This window comes from Schistocerca cancellata, chromosome 2 (assembly GCF_023864275.1).
Source record: "Schistocerca cancellata isolate TAMUIC-IGC-003103 chromosome 2, iqSchCanc2.1, whole genome shotgun sequence".
NCBI classification, from domain to species: Eukaryota; Metazoa; Arthropoda; class Insecta; order Orthoptera; family Acrididae; genus Schistocerca; species Schistocerca cancellata.
The window spans coordinates 1,082,858,562-1,082,873,556 of record NC_064627.1 but is presented as its reverse complement, the minus strand read 5'-3'; positions in this window follow the sequence as shown (position 1 = coordinate 1,082,873,556).

Here is a 14,995-nt window from a genome sequence, read left to right as displayed (position 1 = left end):
ACATTGAAATCTGCAGCAATTTGCGGAAGTGTTGCACTTCTGTCACATTGAACGATTCTCTTCAGTCGTTGATAGACCCGTTCTTGCAGGATCTTTTTCCGGCTGCAGCCATGTGAGAGATTTGATGTTTTACCGGATTCCTGATGTTCATGATACACTCGTGATATGGTCGTATGGGAAAACCCCCACTGCATCGCTACCTCGGTGACGCTGTGTCCCATCGCTCGTGCGCCGGCTGTAATACCAAGTTCAAAGTCGTTTAAATCTAGATAACCTTCGACTTTAGCAGCACCTAACCGGTCTAACAACTGCGCCAGGCACTTCTTGTCTTATAAAGGCGTTGCCGACCGCAGCGCCATATTCTGCCTGTTTACATAGCTCTTTATTTGAATACGCATGCCTATACCAGTTTCTTTGGCGCTTCAGTGTGTCAGTGTGCAGTGCTATTATCCTATTACGTTGTGGTATGTGAAGTATGTTGTTGCGAATCCTCTATGGACATGTCCTTTCACTCCCCGAAGTCTTGAGACCTGTTGACAACATATCAAATATGTGAGTGGCCTGCTGTGTTAATAACTACTCTACTGAGGTAAGTAGTTACCCAATAACCAGTTTTGTAACGCAGACTATCACATTAGGTCATACTCACAATTAAAAAAAAAAACAGCACGAGTGATGATTGGCAGGCGTAGGTTGTACAATGGAACAACGACCAGTACGAAGGTCAGTCGTAAAATGCAACCAAACTTACAAGGTGCACATGTGGTCAACTAAAGGCCAAAAGCAGCGCAAAGGTACGTTCCCCAGGCTTGTAATCACAATACCTGAATCTGAAAACAGTTGATTACTGTTAATACCTCTACAGAGCAATTGCAGAATGACGTGGTTCGAAAGAGGAACCTCAGTGTACCGGTACTGCTAACGACTGCAGATGGCTTTAATACCATGCTTTGTCCAAGTTATTTCGTGGAGATTTTTACACACATATATTACAAAAAATCTGTAATAGCAACACAGCAATCTGAAATCAGCGACAAAACTTACCTTTCACAGCCTGCGAACTGGGCATTCAAAATAACGGAATACTTATCAGAAATATTTTGCGAATATTTTACATTAACTGAGCTGTTTCATTTCCTGTATAACTGGCAATCATTCGTTACACAAAAGCCACTGCGCAAACCAGGCGTGGACAAGACGACGCCACACGAAGAATATGGTCCCACACAAAGAATATCACAATTACGTACGAAAAGTGATTTAGGGAAGCAGAAATGAGTAACGGAAAATTTGAATTGACGTTGTTGTTGTAGTCTTCAGTCCAGAGACTGGTTTGATGCACCTCTCCATGCTACTCTATCCTGTGCAAGGTGCTTCATCTCCCAGTACCTACTGAAACCTACATCCTTATGAATCTGCTTAGTGTATTCATCTCTTTGTCTCCCTCTACGATTTTTACCCTCCACGCTGCCCTCCAATACTAAATTGGTGATCCCTTGATGCCTCAGAACATGTCCTACCAACCGATCCCTTCTTCTAGCCAAGCCGTGCCACAAATCTCTCTTCTCACCGATTCTATTCAGTACCTCCTCATTAGTTATGTGATCTACCCATCTAATCTTCAGCATTCTTCTGTAGCACCACATTTCGAAAGCTTCCATTCTCTCCTTTTCCAAACTATTCATCGTCAATGTTTCACTTCCATACATGGCTACACTCCATACAAATACTTTCAGAAACGACTTCTTGATACCTAAATCTGTACTTGATGTTAACAAATTTCTCTTTTTTAGAAACGCTTTCCTTGCCATTGCCAGTCTACATTTTATATCCTCTCTACTTCGTCTATCATCAGTTATTTTGCTCCACAAATAGCAAAACACATCTACAAGTTAAAGGGTCTCATTTCCTAATCTAATTCCATAAGTATCACCCGATTTAATTCGACTACATTCCATTATCCTGGTTTTGCTTTTGTTGATGTTCATCTTATATCCTCCTTTCAAGACATTGGCAATTCCGTTCATCTGTTCTTCCATGTCCTTTATTGTCTCTGACAGAATTACAATGCCATCAGCAAAGCTCAAAGTTTTTATTTCTTCTCCATGGATTTTAATATTTACTCCGATTTTTTTGTTTCCTTTATTGGTTGCTCAATATACAGATTGAATAACATCTGGTATAGGCTGCAACACTGTCTCACTCCCTTCCCAACCACTGCTTCCCGTTCATGCCCCTCGACTCTTATAACTGGCATCTGGTTTCTGTACAAATTGTGTATAGCCTTTCGCTCCCTCTGTTTTACTCCTACCACCTTCAGAATTTGAAAGAGAGTATTCGAATCAACATTTTCAAAAGCTTTCTCTAAGTCTACAAACGCTACAAACGTAGGTTTGCCTTTCCTTAACGTATCTCCTAAGATAAATCGTAGGGTCAGTATTGCCTCACTTGTTCCAATATTTCTACGGGATCCAAATTGATCTTCCCCGAGGTTGGCTTCTACCAGTTTTTCCATTCGTCTGTAAAGAAGACGTGTTAGTATTTTGCAGCCGTGACTTACTAAACTGGTAGTTCGGTAATTTTCACATCTGTCAACACCTGCTTTCTTTGGGATTGGAATTATTATATTCTTCTTGAAGTCTGAGGGTATTTAGCCTGTCTCTTACGTCTTGCTCACCAGAAGGCAGAGTTTTGCCAAGGATTGCTCTCCAAAGGCTAGTAGTTCTAATGGAATGTTGTCCACTCCCAGGGCCTTGTTTCGACTTAGGTCTTTCACTGCCCTGTCAAACTCTTCACGCAATATCATATCTCCCATTTCATCTAAGTCCTCTTCCATATCCATAATATTGTCCTCAAGTACATCGCCCTTGTATGGACCCTCTATAGGCTCCTTTCACCTTTCTGCTTTCCCTTCTTTGCTTGGAACTGGGTTTCCATCAAAGCTCTTGATATTCATGCAAGTGGTTCTGTTTTCGCCAAAGGTCTCTTTAATTTTTCTGTAGGCAGTATCTATCTTACCCCTAGTGATATATGCTTCTACGTCCTTACAATTGTCCTCTAGCCATCCCTGCTTAGCCGTTTTGCACTTCCTGTTGATCTCATTTTTGTGACGTTTGTATTCTTTTTTGCCTGCTTCAGTTACTGCACTTTTATATTTTCTCCTTTCATCAATTAAATTCAATATTTCTTCTGTTATCGAAGGATTTCTACTAGCCCTCGTCTTTTTACTTACTTGATCCTCTGCTGCCTCCACTATTTGATCTCTCAAAGCTACCCATTCTTCTTTTACTGTATTCCTTTGTCAGTCGTTGCCTAATGCTCTCTCTGAAACTCCCTTCAGCGTTTGGTTCTTTCAGTTTATCCAGGTCCCATCTCCTTAAATTCCCACGTTTTTGCAGTTTATTCAGTTTTAATCTACAGTTCGTAACCAGTAGATTGTGGACAGAGTCCATATCTGCCCCTGGAAATGTCTTGCAATTTAAAACCTGGTTCCTAAATCTCTGTCTTACCATTATATAATCTATCTGAAACCTTCCAGTGTCTCCAGATCTCTTCCATGTACACAACCTTCTTTCATGATTCTTGAATCAAGTGTTAGAAAACTTTAGGCCCTCGTACTGGCACGTAATGTCGAAACTGATATCAAATAACAATTAACTCACAGCGGTGTAATTGACACTTTCAGTAGCGTGCACTGAAGTTATTGTTAGCAGCCGGCCGCGGTGGTCTAGCGGTTCTGGTGCTGCAGTCCGGAACCGCGGGACTGCTACGGTCGCAGGTTCGAATCCTGCCTCGGGCATGGGTGTGTGTGATGTCCTTAGGTTAGTTAGGTTTAAGTAGTTCTAAGTTCTAGGGGACTTATGACCTAAGATGTTGAGTCCCATAGTGCTCAGAGCCATTTGAACCATTTTTTTTATTGTTAGCATGATTTATTCTTTCCTTCCGCACTTGTTGCATTTAATAGCACAGGCTTTAAATAAAACAAATATTTAACTTCGCTATTCCCCATAAACTTATAAAATTTCTACGAATCCTGGAAATAACCATTTTGTATTTACTCAATCAGGCATTGTGGATGCTAAATTTACGTAGCGAATAACATTGTATTTCTCTACGTTGTACTGTTGCTCACACGCGAAGTTTCCTAATTTCGAATTTTATAAATTTCTGCCATAATTCTTAGCGAGTACTTGTAATTTATTTCAAACAGTAGAATGCATTATTATTTTAATAGCACTACGATATAGGCTATGTATACTTCTTTACGTTTTCCGTTTTCCTTGTGTTATTTTTCTGCGAATACTCGCCAACGTTACGTATCCTTATGTGGCACTTTCAAACAGTATTTAGTGGTATGTAGGAGTGTTAAGGGTATAAGTGCAGATTTTTTTTTGTTGGTGACTGAGAACAGGGTACTGACCAACACTACATCGATATTTACTTTATTTGCAGAATAATAATTGTTGCTATTAGGACTAGTATGTTTTTATGTTGGTTAGTACTCCAAGCTCATGTGGCAAGGGCAAGCCGTTAATTGTTATTTTCTCCTGGGCAGCAGGTCAAGTGTTGAAGTGTGGATGCGTGGATGCACAGCAGTTAGTTTATACTGACAGGCTTAGGCCACTTACAAGGAACTCCTTGCGTGGGAGATCACAAGTTCGATCTTCAGTAATGCTCATTTGGAAGTGTTGTGTTAACAATCATGACAGGACAAATACACACATCAAAAAAAGTTTTGCATCAACTCGGTTCCGAGAGTTCCGGAACATGTACAGAAAACTGGGATAGAGATCAACATAAACATCATTTCCATCATTTTTATTGTTCATGAAAACCATCCATTGCATGTTGTACCATCATACAGCGAGACCTTCAGAGGTGGTGGTCTTGATTGCTGTACACACCGGTACTTCTAATACTGTCCTCTTGCATTAATGCATACCTGATTTAGTCGTGGCATATTATCCACATGTTCATCAAGGTACTGTTGGTCCAGATTGTCCCACTCGTCCATGGCGATTCAGCGTAGATCCCTCAGAGTAGTTGGTGGGTCACGTCGCCCATAAACGGCCCTTTTCAATCTATCCCAGACATGTTTGATAGGGTTCATGTCTGGAGAACATACTGGCTACTTTACTCGAGCGATGTCGTTAACTTGAAGAAATTCATTCACAAGATGTGCACGGTAGGGGCGCGAATTGTCGTCCATGAAGACGAATGCCTCGCCAATATGCTGTCGATACGGTTGCACTATCGGTAGGAGGATGGCATTCACGTATCGTACAGGCGTTTACGGCGCCTTCCATGACCACCAGCGCCTTACGTTGGCCCTACATAATGCCACCCCAAAACAGCAGGGTACATCCATCTTGCTGCACTCGCTAGGCGGTGTGTCTAAGGCGTTCTGCCTGACCGGGTTGCCTCCAAACACGTCTCGGATGATTGTCTGGTTGAAGGCATATGCGAGACTCATCGGTGAAGAGAACGTGATGACAATTCTGAGCGGTCCATTCGGCATGTTGTTGGGCCCATCTGTACCGCGATGCATGGTGTCATGGTTGCAAATATGGACCTCGAGATGGACGTCTCAAGTTGCGCATCATGCAGCCTATTACGCACAGCTTGAGTAGTAACACGACGCCCTGTGGCTGCACGAAAAGCAACATGGTGATGTTGCTGTCAGGGTTCCTCCGAGCCATAATCCGTAGGTAGCTGTCATTCACTGCAGTAGTAGCTCTTGGACAGCCAGAGCGAGGCATGTCGTCGACAGTTCATGTCTCTCTGTATCTCCTCCATGTCCGAACAACATCGTTTTGGTTCACGTCGAGGTGCTTGGACACTTCCCTTGTTGAGAGCTCTTCCTGGCAAAAAGTAACGATGCGGACACGATCGAACCGCTCTATTGACCGTCTACGCATGGCTGAAGTACAGAAAACACTAGTCGTGTACCTCCTGCCTGGTGGAATGACTGGAACTGATCGGCTGTCGGGTCCCCTTCTGTCTAATAGGCGCTGCTCATGCACGGCTGTCGGGTCCCCTTCAGTCTAATAGGCGCTGCTCATGCACGGCTGTTTACATCTTTGGGCGGGTTTAGTGACATCTTCGAACGTCTATCTTCAGGAGTTCTGGGAACCTGGGTGATGCAAAACATTTTTTGATGTGTGTATAACTGCTAATGATCACGTACATCGGGAGACCGACAGAAATTGAATGTGTGGGACATGCAGAGATCAAAATTCTATGGGATGTGTTTATGAAACACAAAATAGACATAGTCGGCACTCAAGAAACGTACAAAACAAACCATCAACTTGCGCCACGAACACCGGATTAAACATGGACCGCCACAGTGACCTAAAGGTTCTCAACATCAAGATCGAAGGTGAATTCCTTGGAAATTATAAACCGTGCTGGACGTTCAGGTGGGTAAATGGAAATGAACACATGGCACCGTTGGTCGGGAGGCCCCGGCCGGGGAAGTTCGGCCGCCAAGTGCAAGTCTTACTGCAGTCGACGCCACATTGGACGACTGGCGCGCCGTTGATGAGGATGAAATGATAATGAGGACAACACAACACCCAGTCTCCGAGTGGAGAATATCTCCAGCCGACGGGAAATCGAACGCGGGATCGTTTGCACGGGAGGCGAGCACGTTACCAGCCTGCTAAGCAAGCGGACGTTCAGGTAGGTATCCACTCTTAAAGAATGCTTATTGAATCGCATGGTGTAACGGGGTGATGGGAAATGATGGAATGTGATGGCATGCACCCGAATGCGAAACAATCTGTCGTGGAGCTTATCATTATACTGGCTATCCTTTAAGGCGTAGTTTTATAGACACGGAAAAAACATACATAGAGAGACTGAATTAGTCCAGTGGCGTGAGTGAGCTGTACTGTCACACACTATCCAGGAAGGATAATTTGCTCTAAAGGAGTTTCATTTTTATATGCAGACCAGTAGCCGAACAAAAGAAAGTTATCTTGACTTTTTATTGGCCAAAAGCAGTGCTCGTACCACTTTTTCTGTTCTCTTTCTCCCAATTTCCAACTCTTGCTTGCTGTGACGTAAATATTCCATAGTGCCATTGCAAGATCACCTGTATGAGAAAGAATCGTATGGGGCAGAGCACCTACAACTTCTCACACCACACTAAATAACTTTCTAGCACATTTACTATCCAGATTAACAGTCGGCATAATTGAATACGAATGCGATAAGGTACTGATGTTCTTTGATCTTGATGCAACCCTCTTGGTATTATTGCCATGGTTCCTTTCTTATGCATTTCCTCTCCAAGTCCCTAGTTGGTTGCAAATTGCTACAGATTTCAGTGCTGGGCCATCAACAAATGTCAGCGTACGAACCGACCAAGGTTACATACAGATGATGCAGCGAGACCTTAGCTCCGATGTCGACCCATAGGCTGGCCCACACACCTTCACATTAATGTGGCGTAAGTCCGTCGCGCTGAACTATTATGAACAAAAACAGAGTTCAGTAGGCAAAATATCAGGGAATAATATGAGGTGTAGCCATCGTGAATAAAACTAACCTCGGCTGAGAAAAAAGTTTTGCATTACTTATTCAACACTTTTCGTAGTATTCAGCAAGCTACACAGTTCTATAGGAAGTAGTCAGTTTCAAAACACTGGTCCTCGATCCAGTGTATAAGCTCGTAAGAAAAGTAAGAAAATACGGGGCATCAATCTCTGTCAAGTATTTCGGTACTCATCCTAGACCCTAGTACCGCCTTTTTTTTAGCAAGCCAAGAGAAGACGTGTTAGCGTTCGTAGACAAACTTTTTACGTCCATAAAGCAGAGATGTTGATCAGAGAACAGCTTTTACATAACGTACATTTACGTACGCTGGGACACAGAAGGCATACACAACGTATCATGAGTAGTTAAGGAATGCATAGCCATTTGTAATGTTAGATACTGTCATCTTCTTCTTAATTGTAGCTTTGGCCTGGGAGACAGTATGCGTTCTCTATATTCCTTCACCAATCACTTCTGTCGCTGACTTTCGTGGTCCATTCTTCTTTTCTCAGGTCTCTTTTGTACCACATATTAGAATACCGTCGTCCGTGTATGCAAGCCGATTTATCGTGTTATTACTCAGTATTATTCCAAAAGGGTTTAATTTTTGCTGTTCTCTGGCTATCTTTTCTAAAATTAAATTAAAAAAAAATATTGGTGGCAATGTGTCTCCTTGTCTTTCAAGTGTTCATACTTGAAAATACACTGACATTCTTGTGGTGATTTTTATTCTGCAGAAAGGTTACCTCTAAATACATCGTACTAGATATATTAACTTTTGGGGAAACTAAAAATTTTTAAAAACATTAGTGATTGTGGCCGTATGTATGTTGCCATTAGCTTTCTTTGCAGTCAACAGGAACCATGCGAATTCCACGTCATATTTCCAATCAATATCGGTTACCTCTCTGACAATGAGCGTAAAAAGCTGATCTGTAGTTAGTAGTTCCTTCTGATAATGTAGTTGACAGTCGCTACAATCCTTCTGCAACTGGGATCATTCTCTTCAGTAGACACTGTGATAGAATTTTGTAGCTTGCATTAAGGAGTGCAATCCCTCTGTAATTATCACATACCAGAGGGTAGTTTTTAGTATAGTGTGTATTACAGCCATTTTCCAGTCTTCATGTGATCTCTCATACTACCAAACTTCCTTTGCGGTTTCGTAATTATTTGAACGAGTACAGTTCTTCCATTCTTTATTAGCTTTTCTGCTAATTTGATCTTCTCCGAAAGCTTTATTGTTTTTTTAAGGTTTTTAGTCATTTGTTGTTTCCTCTTCATTGGAAGGTCTCTACTTTGCTGTCTAGTCTGTCTGGTACCTCACATGGGAGAGACTCACTGTGGTCATCCCAGTTCAGTAATTCTACGAATTGATCTCCCTACCGCCTTTCTACTTCAGTGTCTCTCGTGAGGATCTTCACCTGTCTTTAACAAATATTTCTTTTTTCTTATACAGAACAATAAAGTCTCCCGCCAAGTATGAAGTGCCTTCTGAACGGTTCCATCTGATTTCACGCAGCCCGCACAACGTAACTGTGCTGCATTTCCTGCTTCGTGACAATTTCCCGGACGCACACAATAGATGCAACAACGAGCCGGATCGAGATTTTTGATTGGAAGTGTTTAATCATCCACGGTACAGTCCGCACTTAGTTCCCTCTGACTTTCTCCTTCTTGCTCACACAAACTGCTGGCTGTGAGGACAGCATTTTGGCACAGACCAGACCAGCGTAGAGAACTGGCGGAAAGTACAGGTGGCTGCCTTCTATGATGAGGGTAATGGAAAGTTGGTACTACGTTACGGTAAGTGCCTAAGTCGGAACTGTGACTACGTAGAGAAGTAGCTGTAAAGTGAAACAAAATATTACAAATAAAACATTTTAGATTTTCACTATGGTTTCCATTTCGCGACGAATCGGACATTGAAAACATACCCTCGTGATAATCGAGGCTGACGCCTTTCGATCCACCCACCAACCACAGAGAAAAGTGCCCCAGGTTGCGGTCGGCCGAGGGCCTTGCAGCTCAAATACAGTAAGTCACGCCTGCAGCAGCTGTTTCTGTATTTGTTGCCGTCACATGCTCCGGACACAGCGTTGCTCTCCGCAGCACTACCTGGCCTCCGCGACCCACCTGACATTTTCACAATTTTCTTATATTCTTCCGCCGGCGGCTGTGCAGGGTGAGTCGCTTAAATACGGACAAATTTCAATTTGAATTACCCGCCACGTCGTAGTTCCGCCGGAGGTTGCGATTGGCGTTCTTGAAAGCCATAGGCACCTTGCAAACAGTCAGAACTTCAAAACGGCCGAGATGTTACGGATAAGGGCAGAGAACAACCAAAGAGGCGTGATTATCGACAGTCGTCACGCTGCGCTCTCGCCCAATTACATAGTTCGATTCTTCGGGCACCCGAGATCAGCTGTTTACGATAATGTGGCCAAGTATAATGCTTCGGAGACGTCTGGGAAAGGTTCCGCCATCTCGGCTAGGAAACCTCATTCGAGGAAACGTGTGTCACGAACTGCGACAGTCATCGAAAATGCTCAGGCGCTGATTTCGGAGGACCAGGGGCAATCGCTGAGGAAATTACCGTTAGTATTGAATGTCAGCAAATGAACAATGCGTCGGACGGCAGAGGAGGACCTCATACGAGCCATTTAGTCCAAAACTGGCTCTCGGATAACGTCGACATGTTCTGGTCAAAGGAGTTCTGGCCCCTGAATAGCCCAAATTTGAAACTCCTCCACTACTATGTTCGGAGTGTAGTTAAGACGAGGCACCCTAATGTCGCATCTCTACGCACCGTTGTCGAAGCAGCATTCGAGAATATGGATAGCACTGTTTTAAAGAGTGCGTGCGATCGCTTCAGGACAAGACTGGAGGCGATCACTGCGGTTGAAGGGGGTTACATCGAGTAACGTTACTGTTGAAAGATTTCACTTTCATTTGCATTGTGTTTCAATAAATATGGTTTAAAAAAAAAGCTTCGTTTGTTCGGATTTAAGCGCCGTACCCTGTATAGGGGGTCGCCATCCGCTCGCCAGTCAGTCGACACCAAGAGTTCACAGCTACGGTTACCTGGGCCAAGAGCCATCTACGGATGCGGCCCCACAATCTGAGTTCATTCGCCGCAGGGCAGCGCACAGGAGTCGAAGCGTAACACCTCAGATACTGTGTCCAAAGTGCCGATTTTTTGCGAGTACTTCAGCCACGGACTTCATCTACATACTGATGTTTCTGAACTACATCAGTGCTGCCCAGTCTAGGACAGACAGTGCACTTAACTCAATAGACACGTTAGCGTGACGGCGTGGCTCATACACTCAAGAAACTGCCCCTGTGTTTGGTCTCAGCTACAACCAGATCGAGACACTTTTTTAGTGACTTTCAATTCGGAGGATGGTTTTTGTTTTAAGGTACTGTGTAATAAAATTCAGTTGTTCCTTTGGCTGCCAAGACACATTGTAGCGTGATCTTCCCACAAACGGGCTCAACAGGTGTAGTGTCCCTTTTGCAATATTCACCATTATGGAGGTGAAAAATAAATAAAAATGACTGTATGTGACTCAAAATGAATTGAAAACATTGATTTATCATTGATTTAACTGTAAAAATATACAATATATATCGATAAATGCAGAAAAGACATTATTTTTAGTGTATGGGATTATAATTTGTAAGTAATTAAAAGAAGTATTATCATCTCTGTAAGAGTATAAAACACAATGCAATGTTTATTCTTCGGTCTAGTCTGTTTTGTTCTGTTCGTTCTGGTGTTAGCTGGATTAAGGTACGCAAGCTATTGTGCTGCGCTAGCATTTGTTTCTGTCGTAGCGTAATTGCAAATATTTAATGGTGTAAACTGTGTCCTAGTAAGAATATATTAGTATAAAGTGATCTCTGTGTGTTATTTCAAGAACCTACGCCACATTTATCTTATGAAAAGAATATTTAATGAAAATTATTTAGCATGTTTCCAGCTGCTGCGGAGCGAGTAACAGTAATCTCTGACTGTTCACAATTAGCCGCCATTACGCGGTACATTTAAAAATATTTTTTCACAGCACTATGTCTAATAGCCGGAGCGGAAGAAATTAAGTAAAAATATTCTGTGAGATTAATTGAAGTAATCCAGTGAAATAATTTTATTAAAACTTGTCTATTTTCTGTGATAGTAATAATTTCAGAGCTGAGTACTACTTCGCTATTGCATTTACAGTAATTTGTAGGGAGCCTGGCGCTCGATAAAACCAGATATAATACGTAATTGGCAAACTACGAAATTCATTATTTTGCTTATTATATCTCTTTTGTACTTTTTTTGAAAGCTAAAAGTAAAAACTAACTCCACTAAAAATCAGTAACAGATCACGATAAATCAAAGGACAAACGAATTTTCTAGGAGAGTGTTTCCTCAAAATAAATAGTTACGTTACTTTTTTTAAGAGATATAATACAGGGAAACACAAGGTGCGCAAAGCCACTATCAGTTTGTCGCATAATGTACCACAAGTTAGGGGAAAACTATTTGGGTAATTGTAGAAACAAGTATACTGGTAAAAGTATTGCGTTTAGCAGAGTCACTAGAGGGAAATGATGAATTAGAATAAAGAGTCCTGTATGTGTACAGGTAGTGCCCCTCAGTGTAGATAGTCCTGGGACTGTGGACGTGGAAATTTCCAAGAGACTGCCAACTGATAATTGGCAGATTTTGCATGAAGAATACGGAGGCAGAGCAAATTAACACCCAACACTGAAGTAAGCTACCAGCTTAACAGCTTAGGAAGAAGGTAGCTCACTTGGAAGTAGCAGAGAAGATAGTGACAGAGCAGCTATTGTTAGAATATGAGGATCAGTTTACTTCTCATGGCTATTTTTCAGCGACCCCAGTGTCAGAGCACAGAATCCTAACTGGAAATGAACAGCCTGTTTACCGTAAACAGAGCTGTATACCACATCACCCGCAACCAGTAATGGAAAAATTTCTTATGGATGAATTTATCAACCTATGAGACGGTATTACTGAGGAAAGCACCAGTCCCAAAGGAGCACCAGTGGTAATCATTGCAAACAAAAGTGCAGATGTAAAGAAAGAGTGTTGCTTTTGTTGTAAGAATCAGTACATCCACAAGCATGTGGTTGCAGATGCCTATCTAATCCTTAATACAACAGAAATTTAGAATAATCTGAGGGATTGCAAATAATTCTTACTGTGGACATGCACAGTGGTTATCACCAGTTGGATCATTACAGTATTGCACAACGGGGGCATTTATGATCCTGTCAGGGCAGTATTAGTACTGGCGTACGCTGCTTGGACTGAAAAAACGCACTGCCCACATTTTAGTGTCTCGTGGACAGGTAATAGCAGGAAACACAGACAATGTATGATGAATTTAGATGTAGGTTCCACTTCTGCAGAGTGGTAGAAAGCACAAACAGCTGATGAAGACTACAGGCTATTTATAATGCAGCCCCAAGTAATTGTTCTTAATGGAGTGCTACGTAAACAGTCGAGACTCTGACTTCATTTTTGGTACCAATACATTGCGAAATAAAGAGTTATAATATGATCATATATTAGCAGGTTACGGAGCCATAGAGCGACAGAATGAGGGGTAGTCGAATAGTATTGGTGGTGAACAAGTAAACAGTCCGCAGCTCGTGGTCGTGCGGTAGCGTTCTCGCTTCCCACGCCCGGGTTCCCGGGTTCGATTCCCGGGGGGTCAGGGATTTTCTCTGCCTTGTGATGACTGGGTGTTGTGTGATGTCCTTAGGTTAGTTATGTTTAAGTAGTTCTAAGTTCTAGGGGACTGATGACCATAGATGTTAAGTCCCATAGTGCTCAGAGCCATTTGAACCATTTGAACAAGTAAACATAAGGTGCGACAACACGTAAAGACCTGACTACCATATGCACAAGAACCCGGATGAAGTCATTAGTGTGTTTGCTGCAGAGATTTCCTAAGGCCCATAAACAGTTTGAGATTATTTTTCTAGTATCTTAGGTACTTTTGTAAACACGTCAGCAGGAAATCATTATGTTAAAGTTTAAACAATTGCTTACTACGCTTCATAGAAGTGATAGCTTTTCCAAATCTGCAGTCGACACAGAGGTGAAAGACCATGGTTATTAATTGGTTATTAAGGTTTGGTACTCGAGAGACACTGATTATGGATCAGGGTACTTCCAACATGTCGGAACTAGTAAATCATTTCGTTCTGTGTTACAAATTCGTAAAATTAAGAGCAAGCACTTTGGCAGAACTGAGTCGTTTCAAAGCATGTGTCAGGGAAGATGTTGAGTTACTGTGTTAACACTCATGATGACTGGGATACGTTATTACATAATGTCACATTCCAATTTAAAATTTCACAAAAGTATGAGATCATTGACTTACTAGGTACCGTATCGATGGAAGATGCCATTACTCTTGTATACAGGGAAACCCAGAGTGGGTGTAAACAGTGTATCAGTGAAAGATTTGGTGATAAAATTACAAAATGCAAAAAGCGAATACCAATGCTGTAGAGTGGTAAGAGTGAATAACGCAGTGGAGTGCTGAAGGCAATGTGGCTGAGTCCTTACACTGTGAAGATAAAAACAGTAAAATTTTACACACCATATTTAGGTCTGTACCAAGTGGTAGATATGTCCTCACCGGTAAATGTGACGTTACAACTTCATACTTGGTATTAAAATCCATGGAGAAGAAATAAAAACTTTGAGGTTCGCGGTGACGTTGTAATTCTGTCAGAGACACCAAAGGACTTGGAAGAGCAGTTGAACGGAATGGACAGTGTCTTGAAAGGAGGATATAAGATGAACATCAACAAAAGCAAAACAAGGATAATGGAATGTAGTCGAATTAAGTCGGGTGATGCTGAGTGAATTAGATTAGGAAATGAGACACTTAAAGTAGTAAAGGAGTTTTGCTATTTGGGGAGCAAAATAACTGATGATGGTCGAAGTAGAGAGGATATAAAATGCAGACTGGCAATGGCAAGGAAAGCGTTTTTTAAGAAGAGAAATTTGTTAACATCGAGTATAGATTTAAGTGTCAGGAAGTCGTTTCTGAAAGTATTTGTATGGAGTGTAGCCATGTATGGAAGTGAAACATGGACGATAAATAGTTTGGACAGGAAGAGAATAGAAGCTTTCGAAATGTGGTGCTACAGAAGAATGCTGAAGATTAGATGGGTAGATCACATAACTAACGAGGAGGTATTGAATAGAATTGGGGAGAAGAGGAGTTTGTGGCACAACTTGACGAGATGAAGGGACCGGTTGGTAGGACATGTTCTGAGGCATCAAGGGATCACAAATTTAGCGATGGAGGGCAGCGTGGAGGGTAAAAATCGTAGAGGGAGACCAAGAGATGAATACACTAAGCAGATTCAGAAGGATGTAGGTTGCAGTAGGTACTGGGAGACGAAGAAACTTGCA